This window comes from Balaenoptera borealis (assembly GCF_965194805.1).
Source record: "Balaenoptera borealis genome assembly, chromosome: 8".
NCBI classification, from domain to species: domain Eukaryota; kingdom Metazoa; phylum Chordata; class Mammalia; order Artiodactyla; family Balaenopteridae; genus Balaenoptera; species Balaenoptera borealis.
The window spans coordinates 73,025,307-73,042,446 of NC_138865.1; the positions used below are offsets into that span (position 1 = coordinate 73,025,307).

The window sequence follows — 17,140 nt, forward strand, 5'->3', positions numbered from 1 at the left end:
TCCCACTCATGGGCATATATCCAGACAAAACTATAATTCAAAAAGATACATGCACCCCTATGTTCATAGCAGCACTATTCACAATAGCCAAGACATGGAAACAACCTTAATGTCCGTGGACAGATGAATGGATAAAGAAGATGTGGTACATATATACAGTGAAATACTACTCAGGCATAAAAAAGAACAAAATAATGCCATTTGCAGCAACATGGATGCAACTAGAGATTATCATACTAAGTGAAGTAAGTCAGAAAGAGAAAGACAAATACCATATGATATCACTTATATGTGGAATCTAAAATATAACACAAATGAACTTATCTACGGAACAGAAATGGAGTCATAGACATAGAGAACAGACTTGTGGTTGCCAAGGAGGGGGTTGAGGGAGGGATGGAGTGGGAGTTTGGGGTTATCAGATGTAAACTATTATACATAGGATGGATAAACAACAAGTTCCTACTGTATAGCACAGGGAAATATATTCAATATCCTGTGATAAACCATAATGGAAAAGAATATTTTTAAGAAGTGTTTATATATGTACAACTGAATCACATTGCTGTACAGCAGAAATTAACACAACATTGTAAATCAACTATACTTCAATAAAAAAATTTTTTAAAAAGAATACCTAGCACATAGCTAGTACTCTATATATACTTATTCAGTGAATGAATGATTGAGTGAATGAATGGAAAATTCTCAAAAAGAATTCACAAAACCATAGAAAATATCGATGGCCCTCAGTCTCCTGGAATCTGAAGAAAATAGGCAAAGAGTCTTGCCAACAGGCTTAACAACTGTAAATATACACAAAAGAATCCACACATATATGCACTAGAGTTTATGGCCAACACTCTGAAAAAAAGCATTGGTATGCAAGCAAATGGATTGGTCTTTTTCTAGAATATCAGTGCAGCAAAGGGGGCTCCTTGCCCTCTGTCCATTAGCAGATACTTGCTTTTGGTTTAAAAAACCCAGTACTGGCGAATGTTGGTTTAATGGAGCAGGGAGAGGAGAAGAGGGGAAGAGGAGGGACCTAGAGTGTATTATATCAGTGCCCACCGCAGGCCAGCAGGCACTGCGATAGGGACTTGCTATCCTTCACTTAGTGTAAACTTCACAAGAACTCTTATCAGTTAGGTTTTATTGTCATAGAAGTTAAACAGTGTTCTCATAGGAGGTGAGTGGGAAGTTGGTTTTGAACCCAAGTCTGTCCAATTATAGTCCTTCCTCTGTTCTCAGGCCACATTGCTTCCTAAAAGAAGTGAAACAAGGTGATGAGGGAGCAAGAAGGCAAGTGGTAAAAAATGTAGATGAAGAGAAGATTTCCTGTTCTGACGGGAAATGGATAAGTTAAAAATAAAATGACACTGCTCCATTTATTTCTAAGAAACACAGTAGAAGTTCTTTAAAAGAAACCCCCCACGGTCCCAACCAGAATTTAATTTGCTTCAGAAATGAGGAGTTCCGCCTTTAGTTGACTCTGTGATCATCTCCTTTGGAGTGAAAAAAGAAAAGCGGCAGCAGCATCCACAGTTACTTCTAGAACTGGTGAATGGGCACATTTATAGTTTTTAATTCAAGCTTCCTCTAACCTAAGCTTTACCCTATGCGCTTTGAATAATACACTGTAGTACTCATCTCTAAATAAAAGCACATATTTTTCTTTTCTTCTGTTTCCCCAAAGTATTTTGTGATAACTTTTGACTTACTAAAGTAAAACATTAATGGGACAAAAACTGGTCTCCTTGTGCCAACCAGTAAGAGCATGGAAAGGAGTACTAACCAGAGGTTAGAGCTGTGCCTCCAGATTCAGACCACTTGGGTTGGAATCTCAGTGTTGTCTCTTACTGACTGACCACGGATAAATGTTTTAAGTTGGTTAATCCTTAATTTCTCTATCTGTAAAATGCGGATATTACCAGCGGCTCTTTCATAGGGTTTTTGTGAAGTCATGCATGTAACATAGTAACAGCTAAATAAATATCAGTTATCATTAGACTATGCCTACAAAATATTAGTGCTAACAAGGCAGTACAGGGTAGAAACAAGCCACATCTACTATTTTTAGATTCCTCTGACCACAGGAGATAATCATTTAGTTGGAAGTATATCATACTGTAAACTACCCTACAACTCACCCTTTTTATATGCAGTGGTATTCCCCCAATAACACTTAGTATCATATTTGGAAAAGAAATCACAAAATCTTTTTAATTACCATGATGAAAACTGTTGACTGCAAACTCAGTAGTAAAAAATAGAAATGTTTGTTCTTTGCTCAAAAAGATAAAAAGCTTTGTGAAGATGGAATTATGAAGTTGCCTGAAAAATGGAGGAAGGTAATGGAACAAAATGGTGAATATGTTGTTCAATAAAGGTCTTGGTGAAAATGAAAAAAAAAAAAAAGAAATGTTTACCTAGGTGGAAACTGCTACAGTGGTGAATTAGTACACCCACACAAGATCAGGTACATCTTAATCAATCTTATTTCCTCTTTTATTTTTTAATTGAAAGGATTTTTAAAAATCTATACCATCATCAAATTACTCAAAAGGAAGTGGGGGGAGGGTAGGTGGATCAGAGAGCAGAATTATAACCAATATTCACAGCTAACTTCAGAATATCAAAAGGGCTAAAAAGAAAATGCAGTGAGGAAGAATAACGACACCTTGGGAAGGGATGACGGCCCATTACATGCACAAGTCTTCTTTAAGGCACTAGCCTCCATAAGAACAGTATTTCCAACATACCACTTCAACATACAAAGGGAAAAGAGGTCACAAAGGAATATCTAAATACCATTATCTTCAAGAGGTCCCCTTTGGTTTTCTCCTCCTTAGAAGCAGTGATACAGACTCAGTAGATAATTACATGCAATTACCTAAAGCAAACTGAATTAAAGAGCACCCATGCTGAGAACTTAGGTTTAGGTCATATACCCATCAGGTATCCCTTCCCAACTTTGAGCCCTAATTATGCGATGTTTCCATCACCCTCTGCCCCTCCTCTAAAGATGTGGCTTTTTTCCACCCTTGTGCCACTGTGTTAGCTTTAATATTTTCTAGACATAATCTAATAACAGCCACTAATATTTAATTAGCCCTTCTTATGTGCAAGTAGGTGATACCCACTGTGGTATGGGATCTGCTTTTCATCTAAAACATCAGTTTAACCTATAAACATGTACTGTATGTGTGACAGACTAGGCTAGGCACTGAAATGAACATAAAACAAACCAGATGTCAATTCTATTCCTTCATGCAACGTTTTTAAAAATGCTTACACTTATTCCTTGCTGAGCATTATACTGGGGAGTGGGAAAAAGAAATGATATTAAATAAAAGTAATGACAATTCATGTCTTGGAGGGTTCATCTTCTAGTGGTTGACTTATTTCCTGTCTGTAGAGAGCCTAAAGCCAGATGGAGAAGACTTACACACTACCAAGATGGCATAGTGTAGAAACTGACTGAGCAATTATATTTATACTGGATAACCAATGACGGAATCTCATCTAGTGAGTATGTATGTATTCCGCCTACATGTGGTCATTACCATCATCAACAAATATTTATTGACTATTCCCTATACACCCAACCCCACTTTAAGAGCCAGAAATATGGTTTAATAATAAATTTACCCCAGATCATGATGCATGTTTGCTGTAGGCTTGGGAAATTGTTGAGAATTTGGGAGTATGATTGGGAAGAAGTGGGGATTATACCTCCACTCTCCCCAAAACTGTATCCACCCCTAGTGCTAGGTCATGCAACTTTTAACACCAAATATTTGGGACTTATACCTCTTTTTTTAACTGTGGTAAAACAGACATAATATACGATTTATCATTTTAACCATTTTGGGGGTGTAGAATTCAGTGGCATTAAGTACATTCACATGATTGTGAAACTATACTTCCCTTTAAATCCTGCTTTCTTGCCAATGAGAAGATCAAGTCTGGGTGTTTACTGACATACTTAAACAGGCAATGCTAAAGCCCCAGCATCTCAATGTTTTATTGATACTATCCAATTTAAATACACACACACACACATACACCCTAGGTAGAGCAAAACAGGAGCAGCAACGACGTTTTTTTAAATGTCAACTTTAATTGCTTGGTAACGCCTGCTGGAACGTGTGGGAGGTGGAATGGCAGCATGGATGCTCCGGATTTGTCATCCTTGGACTAGTCACTTTAGTGCGGGTTCAGAGCAATGGAACAGAGCTCAGACTCTGACAAGCACGCAGCCACGGACAACAGCTTTGTGCAGCACCCGCACGACTTCTCAGACTCTTCGACCACTGCAGATATAAGCAGCTGGGCGGGCACCAGCTCTTTTCTAGGAACCACTCAGTTTCTCTTGATTCAGTTTAATTCGCTCAACGTTCAGCGTACCCTTGCTATGTGCAAGAGACGCTGCTCCAGATGCTGCAATGACTAAATGAAAAGTAGGGTAAGTTCCAATCCCCTAAAGCTTACAGTGTGGAGGGAGGTCAAGGCAGGTACTAGAATAACTATTATGTGAGGAAGGATATGGTACTTTCCACAGATAGACAAACAAAAGTGGAGGTATAAGGAAGTCAAGGTCACGTGTCACATTCAACTGAGATTGATCTGGGCTAAAAAAGATCAGAGGGTTGTGACAGGGAGGATCAGACAGGGGTGAGAGGTAGGGCAGACCCAGGTAGAAGGAGAAACGTGATCTATGGCTCAGGGCAGAAAAGGACCTAGGCTGAAGGCAGATTCACTAACACAAAGACAGGCGAGGTCTCAAGTGTCATAAGAAATTCTTAGCATATATTTTTAGTCTTTATTTTTAAAGATATATAGAGGAAAGGTACAAACATGTTGGATCCAGAAAGATGTGGGTTCAACTCCTAACTTGCCACCTATTAGACTTACGTGGGGGACCTCAGGTAAGTCTCTCAACTTCTCTGAATGTCACACTTACAAAATAGGGACAATAATGTCTACCTCGATGGACTGTGTGAAAGTTAACTGAGATGCAGTTTGTAGAGCAGCGAGCAAAGTATTCAGCATGCGGCAGGTACTAATACAGTTTGCTTCCCTTTTATTTAAAGGGCTTCTGAGGACTCCACTGGACCACAAAACTACATGGGTCAATATTTATTGAAATAAGCACAGTACTGTTGCTTTGAGGCAATTCGAAAGGAATTTAAGTCTTAGTTCCCACTCTCAAGGAATTCATCCAGTGGTGAACAAAAAGAAATGTATATCTTCAAGAGCCATAAGAAAAGAAATTACATTCATAGAATGGAACCCATAATACGAACATTACTTTAGAAACATACTCTCTGAGTGATTACACAACAGTCGTTTGCGAAGGCTGAGAGCACCGGTGAAGCTACTGGAGAGATCTCTGTAAATCAGGGAAGGAGATATGAGACGCATAAATACTACACTCATAAATACTACAAACATATTTGCTATTTTATCCCTACTGTTTACTAGCTGTGTGACCTTACATAAATTGCTTAAACTCTCTGAATCTCTCCTTCATCAACCATGAAAAGCAGATTGCATTCTCTCCTGTCTATCTCAATGGGTGCTGTGAGACTCAAAATAATGTATGTGGACAGGCCCTGCCAACCGCCAAGAGCCATATAAAGACAAGTCATCATTATTACCATCACCTCAAAGAGCACAACAAAATCTCTCAGTTATTAAAACACGGGCCCCCTCCCTGTGCTTAGATTCGGACAAACAGAAAAACCAAGATGAAATTTTATCTGCTTATAAAACAAAACCTGCTTTATGAGAAAGTTTGAACCTGACACTCACTCATTTCTTAAATTCTGGTTTTAATAGACATTTCCCGACCTAATTATTCACATTGACAGAGGTACTTGGGCTGCCCCCGCATGTGCAACACACACACACACACACACACACACACACACACACACTCTATGTTCTGCTTGATGACGTAAACAGCAAATTTTCCATTCCTTGTTTGTACAGCCAACAAAATTCTCTGACAAAAATAAAAATTCTTACTCTGGCTTTCTCTGTAAAAAGTTGCCTGAAATCTCTCAACCACTGGAAAAATAAAAAGTTTCCCAACACTCAAAAAGCGGCAATTAAGTACTGAACTGAAAACAGTCTTCCCTTGACAGCTCTGTCCGTCTTCTGGAAAACTAAGTCCCAGTTACTAGCATTGCCTCTCCCTCTTTTGCCCCAAATTAGATCTGGCAGTTAGTACTGGTGGCTTGCAACTTCTCCTGAGGATGGTCTAGTGGGTTTAAAAAAAATTATTCTGTAAGCCAGGGCAAAGCCTGGCATAAACGCTAGTCCCTCTTTCCCCTGCAAAGTCCTCAGGAAGAACATGAGAGGCTGTAGGGTACACGCTAAGCTGAGGAAATGGGTAAGATGGAGAGACTGTCCCCAGAGACTGCAAGGAGGTGACAGACCACGTCTTCCTTCTGTGGCTGGTCAGGAGGAGCCCCACGGGTCAGAGAGCAGCCACAGGGCCCTGTCCCGGCCCTTTACACCCACTCACTCCGTCTCTGCATGGAAAGGCCCGGGTAAGAGGTTAAAGGAGGCAGGCTCAGGCCAGTCTGGCCACACCTGTGTTGTACACAGATGAACAATAATGAGGTTCCAGGAAGGAAGAGGCGGCTGGAACAGCACAGGGCACAGGTGGCAGGAGGAGGCAGTGCTGCTGGGGATGAATGTGTGAGCTGGGCTTGTATCTGAGCCCTGCTTGTACTGACCGAGATGCAGGGCAAAATATACAACCTCTCAGTGCGTCAGTCTCCCGACCTGTAAAATGGGGATGGGTTGGACTTTTGTTAAGGATCAGCGTTCGGCACAGAGTGAGCATTCACCAAATGGTACCTGTAATTACCAGCGAGGTGAGCTTAACTACAGATACTGAAATGTTAAAGGTGCTGACAGCCTGGTGAGATGGTTGTCTTGATGCAGGTGGGATTTCCGTCAAGTACTAACTCCGCAGGTATTACTTCGCAGAGGATTACACAAAATAATTAAGTTAAATGTTGGATGTCAACACAGTTTCATCTAACATGACCTTGTTGTCTGGTACTTCAACATCCTGAAATTCCCTTCTGAAAGGTTACCAACGAGGTCCTAGTTTTCCATTTATTTGACACTGCACCACTCGACACTAGTTATCTTTCCTTTATTTGAGAAAATCTGTGTTCTCTTGGTTTTCTGAAACTGCAGCCCCCTGGTTCTCCTGTTACTTCTTTGACTGCTCCTTTGCCCTTAGCCGGCTCCTCGTCCATCTGGACCAGAAGGGAGGCAACCCTCATGGTGGCTGTTCTTTTTGGCTCTCCCAGCACTCTGTATCCCGCTCCTCACCTATGTCATCCACGTCTCTTCTAGTATTTCCCCCACTCTGCTCTTCTACCCGTGTCTCCGCTTCAGAGAGTGAGACCCAACTTTTCCCAATATCCATGATACATCTCAAGCTCAATTTGCCAAACAGATCTTTCCCTGCCAAACCCATGGCCCCTCCACCACCCTGTCTTGGTTAGTACCCGACCATCCTTCCAATCAACCAGCCTAGAAACCCAAAGTAAAAGCAGACAAGCCAGTGACAAACTCTCATCCATGGAGAGTCTGTATAGCACAGCAGCTCAGTGTATCACGCTTGAGTAGGCTGCTCAGGTTCAAGTCCTGGCCCCACTACTAAGTAGCTGGAGGAAGTTATTTATTCTGTGTCTCAGTTTCCACATCTATAAGATAGGTATCACAATAGTCCCACAACATAGAGTGGTTATGAGGATCAAATGAGCGTATATATATATATCTTAGAAAAGCACCTGGCACCAGCACTAAGCGAATATTGGCCATGATTACAACTGTGCTTCATGAATATAACAGGCAAATAGGAGTGAGTCATGCTCAGCAGGCTTTGTAGGCAAATGTTTTGTGATCTTTAATCTACTTTCTACTAATGAATAAACCATGGCATTTGGCAGAAACGAAGCAATTAATTGGAACCCTCTGTTGGCTATGATTAGTCATAAACCATGTCCTACTGTCCCGAATGGCAACCTGACAAACAGGATAGGTGTTTCCTCCTGGTCCATCCAAGCCAGAGGGTTCTGAAAGATCACCTGATGCAGTAGGTACCCAACCTTATGTGTACCCAAAACACACCGAGAGCTTTTTTAAAAACGTAGATTCCCAGGGCCCAGACTCTGAGATTCTGTTTTAGTAGGTCTGGGACGGGTCCCAGGAATATGGGATGCCATCCACGTTTGGGATCCACTGATTCAATCCATTATCTTTCTGTCAAAGATGATCAAACTAAGACTGAGCAGAACCAGCTCACCTCCCCTAAGTATCAGAATCACTAAGAGGCAGAGCAAGGCTCACGCATGTCACAGATGCCTCCTCCAGCAAAACCATCTCTAGAAAGTGAAACAAAGAAATGAATCATACACTGAGGCTTAATCTCCAAAGGTGATTAAACATGAGCACGTCTGTGTCGAGGTCATTACGAGAACAGGGAGGTTCTGGCTAGGTTTCGTGGGTTCTTCCATTTGCAGAGACAAATGCCACTGACAGATGTTTCTGGCCTGTGAAGTCATTCAGTACCAATAGCATTTAAGGCCAGTGCAATGAAACAAACGTCTATTTTTATACCTTTTTACACCAAGAAGCCTTTTGGGATCTTCTTGAGATTACATGTTCTTCTGTATGTCCCAGAACAGCTTATCCAGAGCCCAGGAACTAAATTCCTGCCCAAGCTAAAGATATCTCCCTGGAGGTGTCAGTAAGGTTGGGGAATATGATTTCCCAACCACTCACAACGAACCCCTCTAATGTTTGGAGAGCAGCTCACGGTCAGCTGTGGTTTTGGCAATCCCAGCCCATAGAAACGGCACGTGTTGCCTTTGTGATTTGCACAGGCAGCAACAGAATCTGCAACAATGACCTCATGACTCTAGTGTCTACACCCTTGGCAGAGCCAGGGGTCATTGCCAAAGATGCTCTAAGGGGGTCCCACTAGAAAGAGAAGACCCAAGCTTCATCGTTAAATGCCCAGTGTCTGACATGATCTTTGGCTCAAACAGCTAAGTTGTACTTGAAAAGTCTGGGAACCAGCAAGTTCAAGAGAGGCTCATAGGCACCCTGCCCTAAAAACCTAGATTAACAATCTATAGTTGTTCTGAAATGTGCAGCTGGTAGGTCAGTGCTTTACCCATACCTGACCTGAGATTGCAACAGAATAGGTGACATGAGGGTGATTCTACAAGTTCAGGGAGGACCTCATTCTCCTTTATTCCTACATGCTTCCTCCACTTCTTCAATAGATTTTCTTTTCTTTCTTTTTTCTTTTTTTACTTAAGACTTGGTTTGTGTGTTACAAAGCAGAAATCCTATGGAGGAGTGGTACTTTTAGCTTTTGCACATCCTCTTCTCAGAGGGAGTTTGATAAAAGAAAGCGGTAAGTAAGCTTGATGGCTCAAAAGGAAGAACAAGATTTGGAGCAGGAGGTAGATGGGTCACAGAAAATCTTCCCCAAACTCCATTTTGCCAAGGGCTGACGTGACTAGACCTGTTAATTGTTCTTAATTTTACCATATATAAAACTCAGCTGGGCCACAGTGCTTGACGAATGCAGATTCTAGACTCCAAAACTAGAAAATCTGATTCAGGTTTGGGGTGGGGCCCAAACCTGCATTCTTACAGGCTCCCTGGCCATTTGAACACAGCCCGACCCCCTGCACAATGTGAGCAACAGAACTGGTGGACAGTTGTGTTGTTTCTAGCTTTGTGACCTTGAGTAGGTCACCTTAATGTGTCTGATTCTCCCTTTGTGTGTTGTAAGACCTCTCTCATGTGGATATGTTGAGAATTATACAAGGTAGGTGTGAATGTATTTTTAGAAATGTAAAGCAACATAAAATGTGAAACAAATTATCATAATCCTTTTTTTTCATTTACTCATTTGTAACCTGTATTTAGAACATGCTGGCAAACTGCTGAGGGATTCTGGATTCGAAACATAAAGTTCCTGGAGGCCCAAATTAGAATACTGTGTAGTCTGAGCCAGTTTCTGGTGAAAATCAAATGGTCTCTAAATTTAATAAAGAGCAGCATGAATTTATGATACATTGAATTTTAAAGGAGTACCCATACTGTGTAAGATCAGCATAGGGGTGGATGGGGGATGCTTCAGATGAAAACATCCCACACACTTACAGAGCATATAATGCTCATTCTTACCGTACCAAACAATTTTCTCAGAACTGGGCCAAGATCCCAAATGAAAAACACATTCAATTTTGAAACAATTTTTATGGTTCAAATAATTTCTTTAATTCTCCTCTCTTATTAATTATTAAGGAAAGTACCCACAAAATAGCAATTTTCTTTGCGAGTAGGAGCGTCTGTGTTCAGTTCCCGCTGCTGTCCTGTGGGAAGTTGAATAGGGCTTACCCTCTCCCTACCCACAGAGCTCAGGTGAGGTGCCCAGCAGGTAAAAGACCTGGTTTTACATTCTCATCCGAGTCAGACCTTCCACCTTCAGTGGAAAGTGAAACTTGTTCTGAATTCTAGAGGGCAACACACCGAAGTCAAATTGCCAAGAAATTACATAAATCTTCTCAACAAAGTTCACAGTGTGTGCCCAAAACTTTGTTCTTGAGTGAGGGTTTTAAAACCAGGCACGATGTATCGTTTAAGTTTTCATAAATACAGAGAAATCCAGATGTGAAGTTGAGTTTAAATAGATGTCAACAGTAAGTTTAAAATGCTTTAAATTCTTTCTCCACTGTCAAAATGCGACATATTTTTTCCAGGTTTTTCTTCTTTTTTTTCAAAGGAAAAAATAGGTCATGGCCAGCCTTTGTTACAGATACGTAATTGCTGACAACCAAACCACAGCAATAGTCTCCCAAGAGTATGGAGGTCTCTTGTCTCCATAATGCCTTCGTGGAGCTTACATTCCAGGAATCTTTGGGCTCTATCTGTGTGTAATATAAATTCAAACTCCCTTCCCTACCATACAGGGCTCTGTACAACATGGCCCCGACACTGGGCCACCTTTCCCTTTCCTAGCGCGCTATAGCCCACAAAGGCTTTCTCTCCGGCCTTAAACACACCAGGCTTGCACCAGCTGTCCCTTCCGCCTGCAATGCTTTCTCCCCTCATCTTTCCCGGGACTGCTCCTTTTTGACATTGGTATCTCCATTTACAGTCTGTATTTCTCACTGAGACCTTCCCTGAGTCTGCTCACTCTTTATCACGAGGCCCTATTTAATTCTCTGCATAGGACTTATCTCCAGCTGATATTTCTCTTGAACATTTACATTTTTGCTAATTGTCTTCTTCCTCAAATGGAATGTAAGCTCCATAAAACAGGGATCTTGTCTGAATTGACCACTGTGGTATCCCCAGTGCCTAGAACCTTCCCTGGCACATAGTCAGCCCATCAATATTTATTGGACATGTGAATAGGGGAAACAGTGAGGTTGCATTAACTGGGCTTAGAGATATGTCACCCATAGACCCAATCAGTTTAAACTTCTGTTCTCTTCTGGAGCTAATTTAGTTAAAACATAATTCAAACTTTTCATTTGTTTTTTATAAAACTTAACATTAACCATATTATTATTAGAGAAGTGCTACTAAAGTCTGAAACATATCCCAACAACTATGAGAGGATTTGACTCAATGCACGACCATGAACTTGAACATATAAGACAGCAACACATGTCACCAGGCTTCAGTTTCATCACTACCTAAATTACTCTCTGGGAATAAATTCAGAAGATTAATTCTTAAGCACATTATTGGCGCAGTATATCCAGTGCTACCTTGATCATCTGAAAAGGTTTTATCTGAGTTATTTGGTAAGGGGATTAACTTGGATACTGGGGGAAACTCAAACATTAACTACCATTTAAATATCATTCTAGGTCTAGAAAATGCAATTTGTTAAGTACAGGTTATGTCAAATTTTTGTTCAAGCCTTTAAATGAAGTTGCCCTTTTTCTAGGCCCAATTGGTAGATTCTAAATATAGTTCACAAGCTTATAAGGTCAGTGAAGAGCAACCTGCATACTGGTGATGTGCGTGGCTATGCTGAAGATGAACTGAGCTTCAGCCATAAGCATCTACCAAAAAGTGAAGAGCAGCCGTATTGGCTCATTTCTTGGCCACAGAGGTCTTTCTACTGCACAGGAGTAAACTGGTTTTTGACAAACATGCATTAGGAGTTGTTAGTACTTTAAAAGGATAATATAAAAACCAACAGTGGTGATCCAATAAATCAAATTCAAATCAGTATTTCTCCATTTTAATATGTTACCACACTTCCCATTAAGGACTAAGAGTCACAAATTTTATGATAATACACAAGACAGTAAGAGAGTGCTGTAAGCTACACTGCATATATCAGCATGTCTTCAAAAATATGGAATAGGAAAAATGAAATGTGCTGCCCTCTTTATCTGTCACCCAATTTCTGAGACCTTTGGCTGTTTATATAAATTTACTCTTTAAGACGTGGACTTTAAGACGTGGACAAACCTCCTTGAGAGAATGGAATAGGGACATAAGCTTCCAAAGCCTAAGAAAGAAATATGATTTTCTGTTCATGTCCTAAGGCATACCAATATTCATAAAAGCCAATGGCGTCTCTTCTTATATTTATTTACCTACTAACGCCAGCCATTAAGTCCACAAAGTTTGTAATCCTGAGGCCAGTGGGAGAAAAGCAGCACTTGGGGGGGAAAAAAACTTGGATAAATTCAGGAGTATTATTTTAAATAATGCTTTTGCTTTTTCAGGTTTCTACCTCACTAATTCTGGCTGTCAGTGCTTAAAAGTGCCTTCTAGTCACCATTCAAATCCTTCCATGCAATGGTACACACAGCTGACCTATTCTTTATTCTGCATAAAGCTAAACCACTCTGTGGGCATTCCTTAAAGCACCACAAGAGCAAGTTATTAGTAAGAATGTAAACAGAAACACACTACATCATATTTACCACGAATATGAACACTCTCAATGTGAGAGAGAATTTTTAAAATATCTCAAAATCACGATGCTTTTTAAACTGTGAAGAGTTCCTTTTTGTTTGGGTTTGGTTTAGGTTTTTTTCATGATCAAATAACACCATTTTTAGATTCATTATAGTTCAATGCTGTTAGAGTCACCCTAGGGTTTTTATTTTTCCTTCTCTCTCCCTCTCTCTCAGTCAGTGTGGAAAACAGCTCTCTTCCGTTAACTAGATCTCTGGGGAATAGATCTTTCCTTAACTGGCCTGCATGGGAGGGCAGACTTTCTAATTTTATAGCAAATACAAAATATTTGTGGGTGGGACATGCTCGTTGAGTTCATCTGGACCAGCTCCCATCCTAACTGCAGAACTCCTTTGACAGTATGTGTGCCCTCGGTGTCAATTCACTGTTATAACGAAGGGACTTTCCCCAGTGACATAATGAGAAACCAAGTGGAAGTTGTGTTAATGCCACATGAAACACAGATGACGGCTACTCCAAAACTCTGGAGCCAACCTTCTCCTTCCTCAGAAGCAAATTCTTTGATTTCCTTCCGTTATCCTCAATGACTCTCTCTCACCCCCAAAGTAACCAAGAGAGATCCCACAACACAGAAAGAAGCTTGAGAAAAGAACATGAATTAGGCTCCCAACCAGAAAAAAATAAGGTCCAAATTCCTCCATTTTATGTTACCACTCACTTTAGCAAAAGCTATGTATGATGTGATGGCTAAAAGGCAAAAGCATCAGTGTGGGAATGAGGTACCTGAGTAGGCAGACAGACCCTAAAGTGACCCCGATGATGCTACTTCCTCCTGTTCATGCCTTTGTGTGATCCCCTCCCCTTGAGGGCAGGCATGACCTGTAGACTTGCTCCTAACCAACAGAACATAGCAAGGGCGACAGGATGTCACTCCCATGACTAATATATAGTGAGAGATTCTCCTTGTTGGCCTGATGAAGTCAGTTCCCATGTTGAGAAGTCCACATGGCAAAGAACTGTGGGTGGACTTCCGTTCAAAGCTAGTAAAGGCTGGGCCCTCAGTCTTACAGCCTCAAGGAAATAAATTCTACCAATGACCTGAGTGAGCATGGAAGTGGATTCTTCCCCGGTCAAGCCTCCAGATGAGAACATAGCCTGGCGGACACCTTGAGTGCAGTCTTGTGAGTCTCTGAACAGAGGACCGAGCAAAGCTTTGCCCAGGCTCTCGACTCATGGAAACCGTGAGATAAGAAACGTGTGTCGTTTTAAGCTGCCAAGTTTGTGGTAATCAGTATGCAGAAACAGAAAACTAATTTACTGAGAGAAGAAATTAGATAAGTCCCTCTCTGCCCACCCTGCAAAGGAATCAGGGTCATTCTAAGTCTGGCTACAGAGCTCTTTGCTAACCCCCTTCCTGTGCAGATAATCCCAGGAAGAAACATTCAGACAGAGCTGGACAGAGCCAGCTGAGCGCCGTATCAACTTTTCCAAAGGATGCCTATTAGCTTCTTAGACGTTCTGGGTCCTCCGACGGAAAGCTTATTAACCAGAGGAGCTTCTTAAGCAGACAATGAAAAATAATGGACATAGTGACATGTTCTAAAATCTTATTATACTATACAGGGAACTTCTAAGTAGCTTTACTTAAAATTCCTGGAAATGCAGAACAATGACATATAACCAATTTGTCTTTGTCTGCCTATAGCTCATGCTTTTGCAAATAAGTTTCCATTAAATCTCTATACCTGTGAGTTCTCGTCATCATCTTATCAGTTCTGGAATAAAAGTCAATTATAAAAGAAAGAATGCCTAATGTGGCCTTCTGCTTTGAAGGTATTTTTACAGGGCTGTAAAACTTCCTGTGTTAATCTCTACCTATGTTAACTCAATTACATTTCTTAGACTTTCAGTAATTTCTTTATAGCTGTTTTATAGGATGACAAGTTCAAAAATTAATCACATAAGGTTGCTTAGATAAAACTATACAAAAGGTATCTTTAGAATATGTAGTTCCTATAATAAGTGGAGCATAAATGGAAAAATTACAGCTAACGTCTGAATTGAAACCAATAACTCTTAAATATATCCATTATATGTTGAGGATTCTATCAGGATTCCTCTCCTCCACTTGTTCAATGTCAGTGTCAAATATTTGGTTAATGACAAGGTTATTTAGCTAATACTTAGAATATTTAGTTCTTAGTTGAATTTTTACTACACATTATAATTAGATAGCTGATGTTAATGTTAACCCAATTTCTGATATTAATCATGGTACATGATATAGATTTAGATAACCTCTAAGAATCATTCTAGTGCTAATAGTTCATGATTATCTTACTTTTTGAGTAATATTTATTCAGCATATGTATGTATTAAGAAGTAAAAACAGATATAATATCATCCATATAATGATGACAACAAGTTGCATTAAATGGAGCCTGAATTCATATTTTGTGTTACTGCAGATGTTGAAGTTCCAGAAATTTCCAGAGGGACAAAGCATGGCAAAGGTCTGAGAGTACAGGTTGAGAGTCTTAGTTCAGTTGTGCTTAAGGCAAATCAAAAGTCTCAGGTCTGGGAATTCAATCAAGTTAGGGAATGCAACCATCAATCACTCAACAAATATTTATTGAGCATCTGCTATATATTGGCACAGTTTTAGTGCTGGGGTTAACAGCAGCAAATAAGACTGACAAGGTCCCTGCTTGCATTCTAGTTGGAGGACAAAGAGTTAACAAGCAAGCCAACAACTGATCAAAGTAATTTCAGATAGTGGAAAGTTAATTCAAGTGAACATATTAGGGAGGTCCTACTCCTGGCCAGGCAGTGCTCTGCCACTAGAGATGCATCACTGAACAAAACAGACATAGATTCCCACCCTTATGGAGATCACACTCTACCAGGGGAGAGAAAGAAAAACACATCATAATAAGTAGGTAATTTATGCACTGTGTTAAAAGGTGATATACGCTATGTTAAAAAGAGAGAGAGGGACTTCCCTGGTGGCTCAGTGGTTAAGAATCCACCTGCCAGTGCAGGAGACATGGGTCTGATCCCTGGTCCGGGAAGATCCTACATGCTGCGGAACAACTAAGCCTGTGCGTCACAACTACTGAGCCTGCGTTCTAGAGCCCGCGAGGCACAACTACTGAAGCCCACACGCCTAGAGCCTGTGCTCCGCAACAAGAGAAGCCACTGCAATGAGAAACCCGCGCACCGCATCGAAGAGTAGCGCCGGATTGCCGCAACTAGAGAAAGCCCGTGTGCAGCAGTGAAGACCCAATGCAGCCAAAAAATTAATTAATTAATTATTTTAAAATCTTAAAAAAAAGAGAGAAAGGGAACAGGATAAAGGTAATTAGAAGCATGTACGTGGAGGGGCAGTGGGTCACAATTCTAATTGGGGCAGTCAGGGTAGGCACCAATAAGATGATGACTTCTGAGCAGACTTGAAGAGGAAATGTGCTACAAAGGAGGTAACACAGGGTTATGATGGAGTGACTGGAGAGAAGTGCAGGGGGCCACTTTAGATGAGTGGCCAGGGGAGTCCTTTCTGAGGATATGGCATTTTAACTGAGACCTCTATTTCAAGGAGGAGCCAGACATACAAAGATCTGGGAGCAGAGCATACCAGGGAGAGGGAACCACAAGTGCCAAGGTACTAAGGCAGGACTGAGTTTAGCATGGAGAAACAGAAGGAAAGTGAGAGTGACTGGGCCTAACAACCAAGGAGATGGGGCCAGGGATGTGGACAGGGGCCAGGTCATGTAGAATTAAGTTAAAAAGGTCCATTTTGATCCTCAGTTGTTCTCCCTCTCTGCTACATTATTATCCTCTCACGGTCTGTGGATCCTATTCATCAGTTTCAAACACATTCTATTGATATCATCTCCTATCTCTCAAGAACCATCCCACTCTCCTGGCTACCACTCAATTTCTTCATCTCTCCCAGCCACACTTCTCCAAGGAAAAGTCCAGACATGCTGCCGCCACCTCCTGGCCCTCCCATTTCCTCTTCAGTTCTCACTCTAATTGGATCTGTCTCCTAACACTGCTCTTGCTAAAGCTGCCAATGCTCTCCACATGTCCAAATCCAAGGGACACTTGTCCTTAACTTATCTGTCTGTTACCTTTG

General features: G+C 41.0%; 1 protein-coding gene across 3 annotated transcripts in view; it reads right to left on the reverse strand.

Annotated features, from left to right (window-relative positions):
• Positions 1-17,140, reverse strand: part of APBA1 (amyloid beta precursor protein binding family A member 1) — a 236,509-nt gene that overhangs the window by 175,024 nt on the left and 44,345 nt on the right. The gene's annotated exons all lie outside the window — the stretch shown is intronic.